Consider the following 5,056-nt stretch of genomic DNA (forward strand, 5'->3'; position numbering starts at 1 on the left):
TCATAAAGATGAACGGAATTGCTCTGTGCAGTGTAGTATTGTGCAGACCAACTCCCGCACAAACAAACACAGAAGAGGCCGCTAGAGAAATTTTTTGACAAGCAGATGGAGAACTTGAGGTCAAAGGAGATAGAGAAAAATCAGTGAGTTAAAAAAATAATAGTAAACTGGGGGAAAAAAAGATTCTACTTTCAAGTAATCTCTACACCCAATGTGGGGTTTCAACCCACAACCCCAAGAACAAGAGTCGCACGCTCTTCTGACTGAGCCAGCCAGGCCCCCATACATTTACATTTCCTATTTCTCTGTATTAAGATACAGCTTTATGTAACTTGTGTCGCTGGATTTTGTGTAGCTTTTAATTGTGCACTTACATGCATCAGAAAAAGCTATTCAGTTTTTTCTAGTGATCAACAAAAAATGTACTAAAATTTTTTTTTAATTTTTAATTTAAAAAAAGAAAAAGTAAAGTGAAAGAAGAAGACAGGAAACACCTGTGTGGAGCACACTGCACTGTTACTCTGTATTATGCTCTAGTGTTTGCAATAAGATGTTGAAAATAACTCTTACTTGGGAATTAGGTTAAAGCCTTGTCCTCCACAGCAGAAGGAGAGAGGGCTGGTGAATAGGAGAGGCTGGTGGTGAAAGATCTGGAAACGGCTTTCTGTCGTTAGGTATGGAAACACGCCTGCAGGCTTGGATTTGGTTGCATAAGGGGCTCATTTTTTAATTTACATCTACTAAATTCCAAATTTTCAATCTTTGAGAATAATGAAAAGTTAAATGCCTGGAACAAGACACATCTCTGACTCAAACAACCTTCCCATACTTAGAGGCCTGGAGAGATGAACAGGCTGGATTTTACCGCGGTCACTACCTATAATCCCCACACAACACCACAGTTTCCACTTAACCTTGGAGTCCTAAATAGGAACATCACTCCGTGGAGGTGAAAATGTAAGAGGAAGGACATCTTTAAACATTTTTACTTGGTGTCTGAGTATCTCTAACTATTGAAATACAAGGATAAAGAAGCAAATCTTGAAAGCCAAAATTTCAAGCTTAAACACAACTTGGAAGTTCAAAGAATGGGAGAAGCCAATAAATTCATGGAGCGTCTAGTCTACTCTTTGAAAGTCACTTTGGAAAACATATTAGTCTTCATTTAGTATATTCCTAAGTTTCTGAAATATGTTACATAAGAAATTTCAAAGCGGTGCTAAATACGTTTACACCTGTACAGAAAAATCTAACTATAAGGAATGTTTTAAATGTTTACAGTTGTTGATAAACAAGGATGGAAAATCAACCAAAGTTGAGATACATTGTCATGTATAATAATCTAAAGTACTGGAGCACCTGGGTGGCTCAGTCGTTAGGCATCTGCCTTCAGCTCAGGGCGTGATCCCGGCATTCTGGGATCGAGTCCCACATCAGGCTCCTCCACTGGAAGTCTGCTTCTTCCTCTCCCACTCCCCCTGCTTGTGTTCCCTCTCTCGCTGTCTGTCTCTCTGGCAAATAAATAAATAAAATCTTTTAAAAAATAATAATAATAATAATAATTTAAAGTGCTAATGATACTAATTGTTTTCTAAGGGGAAAAACTGACCAGTGCTGCAGAAGCTGAAAACAAATTCAACACCCATTTCTTATTTTAAAATAATAATAAAAATCAATGGATTTCTTTTTTTTCTTTTTTAGAGAGGTGGGGAGGGGCAGAGGGAGGAGGAGAGAGAGAGAATCCTAAGTAGGCTCCATGCCCAGCATGGAGCCCAATGCGGGGCTCGATCTCATGACCCTGAGCTGAAATCAAGAGTCACCACCCAGGCACCCCAGAAATCAGTGGATTTCTCAACACAAAATCCAACATCTTAGTTAACAGGAAAACGTCTAATATAGTAGGAAAGCTTTTGCATAAAAGGGAATGGAAAAAGAACATATATAATATTTGCCTCATACACAAAGATAGACCAAAAACTATTTTTTAAAGTTACCTATGGGGATGAGTTTCAGTGAGGGGCAAGGCAAAGAGGATAGGAATGGAAGTGAGATACTCCTAACCTTACATTTTTACACAGTTTCAACTTTTGAGCAGTGAAAATATCTTGCATAGAAAAAAACATGAAATTTTTTAGAAGCTAACACTAATATAGAAAGCAAACCTTAAGAACGATCGCTGAATGCTGCTTTGGTCACACACAGTGAGTTTTGTTCAAAATAGTTCATCACTTACGCTTTTATCCTCCTTTCTCAAAAGTTATTTAGCTGATGTAAAAATTGATGTTTACGTCTCTTTCATAACTGTTCTCTAATTTTACTGCATTGTAATCAATGAAAAAGTTGTAATGTATCAACTTGTCGGGAAAAGGAATTTCTTCGAATTTCCTTTGAGCTGGTCTACATAATTTGTTGAGGGTCTACGTATGCTTAAAAGAATATGTTGTTTCACAGGAAACAATAAGTGCTGAAGAGGGCATGGAGAAAAAGGAACCGTCTTGCACTGTTGGTGGGAACGCAAACTGGTGCAGTCACTGGAGCAGTATGGGGGTTCCTCAAAAAGTTAAAAATAGAGCTACCCTATGTTCCAGTAATTTCACTACTGGGTATTGACCGAAAGAATACAAAAATACTAATTCAAAGGGATACACGCACCCCTATGTTTATAGCAGCATTGTCAACAGCAGCCAAATTATGGAAGCAGCCCAAGTGTCCATCAGGAGATGAATGGAAAAAGAAGATGTGGCACATAAATACAATGGAATATTCCTTGGCCATTAAAAAAGAATGAAATCTTGGGGCACCTCAGTGGCTCAGTAAGTCAAGCGTCTGCCTTTGGCTCAGGTCATAATCTGAGGGTCCTGGGATGGAGCCCTACATTGGGCTCCCCACTCAGCAGGGAGTCTGCTTCTCCCTCTCCCTCTGCTCCTCCCCCCCTTGGGTGCTCTCTCTCAAATAAATCAATAAAATCTTTAAAAAAAAAAAGAATGAAATCTTGCCACTTGCAACAACATGGATGGATCTAGACAGTACAATGGTAAGCAAAATAAGCCAGTCAGAGAAACAGAAATACTATATTTTTACTCATATGTGGAATTTAAGAAACAATACAAATAGCAAAGGGGGGAAAAAAGAGACACAAACCAAGAAACAGACTCTTAACTACAGAGAATAAACTGGTGGTTACCAGGGAGGAGGAAGGGTAATGGTGAAATAGGTGTTGAGCCCCGGCCATCACACAGAAGAGGTGAATCACTATACTGTACACCTGAAACTGGTATTACGCTGTACGTAAACTATACTGAAATTAAAATTAAAAACACTAAAAAAATGAAAAATAAAAATGAATATGTCATTTCTATTTTGCAGATACAAAATGTATATGTGAAATATATCTTAAATTAAGCTGAATTTTTCAAATTTTTTATTTTTTAAGTTTTTGTCTACCTAAACTTTCAGTTTCAGAAAGTACAGCATTGGAGTTGCCCAGGAGGATTGTAGATTTGTCAGTTTCTCTATTTAGTTATATCTGGTTTTGCTTTCTATGTTTTGGAAACTATAGTGGACCTCAAAGTTAGTGTGAAAGTCAGTTATGTTAGACAAATTGAGATTTATGATTGTTCTCTTCTTGTACCTGTTAGCAATGCATTCTTCTGGGCCCTTTAAATAGTTTGTCTTCAGTTCTCTTTTGTCCGATATTAACATACAATTACAATTGCTTTCCTTTTGTTAGCATTTGCTTGTGGTACCTTTTTATTGTCCATCATTATCTGTCATTCTCTTTCGTCCCCTCTTCATTATTTATAGCTAGATTTTACCTTTATTAACTCTCTCCGTAGATGAGTTTAGCATATTCCTACTGATTGTGTCTAACGGCCTTTTTGAACTAGTCCCTACTATTTTGTTTTCTGCTTACCACAAAGTCCAGATTATTTCTACTGTATTTCCTTTTATTGAAAAATTATTAATTGGAAAGCTTTACATTCTATTTCCATATTTCTGGCTATAACTCTTGCATTTTAAATGTGTAGCCATAGTGTTATGTTGTTCAAACAATAATTAGACTTAATCAGTAGCCATGTCCTCCTCTAAATAAGATAAGAACATTCTGTTTCCCTGCCTGCCTACTTTCTGCAAAATCCCCTGTGGTTATCAGTTGGAATTGTGGGTTCAGAATATTGCTTAAAAGTACTCTTCCTTAACAATCAATACATATTTAAATTTAACATTAATTTTCATTAATTTCTTGCCTCACCACTACTTCTGTGCCCCATTTCTTCTTCCTCAGTTTGTTTTAGAAACTAGACTTGGTTTCCGGTGGTTTGGGTTTATTTGGTTTGCTTTGGTTTGGTTTAATTCTGATCCAGTTCAAGCTGAGGGCACGTGGTTATCAAGTCGGGGACATTCTAGTCTATCGTATTTCTTTAAAATTTACCTTCTCTCTCCTATCTCCATTGTTGCCTTCTGGAATTTATACTGGATGAATGCTGAAACTTTACATCAGTCACTAATATCTCTACTTTACATATTCGTATCCCTTGGTACTCTGTTCTGGAAGAATTCCTTGACTATCCCGATGTGTTCAGCTGCCCTTCAGCTCACCCGTTAAGTCTTCCGTCTCATTCACTGTTCTTAGTTAATGATGCGCTATCCTCTCTTCTCTTCTTGGATACTCTTACCCGAAAGTCCTTGTCTACTTATCCTAAAGCCCTGTTCTGCTTGTCTGTAACTGTTTCCTGAGGGGTAGGTTCTTCGGTTTAAGTTCATTATTTCTCCTGATCTTGCTTCTCCTCAAATGAGGATGATTCTCACTGGGGATTTACTGTTGTATTCAGATGCCCTGTTAGTGCTTCTTTTTTTTTTTTTTTTTTTTTTTTTTTAAGATTTTGTTTATTTATTTGACAGAGAGAGAGAGCACAAGTAGGCAGAGCGGCAGGCAGAGGGAGAGGGAGAAGCAGGCTCTCTGCTGGGCAGGGAGGCCGATGCAGGACTCCATCCCAGGACCCTGAGATCATGACCTGAGCCGAAGGCAGACACTTAACCGACTGAGCCACCCAGC

This window comes from Ursus maritimus, unplaced genomic scaffold (assembly GCF_017311325.1).
Source record: "Ursus maritimus isolate PB19 unplaced genomic scaffold, ASM1731132v1 scaffold_3, whole genome shotgun sequence".
NCBI lineage: Eukaryota > Metazoa > Chordata > Mammalia > Carnivora > Ursidae > Ursus > Ursus maritimus.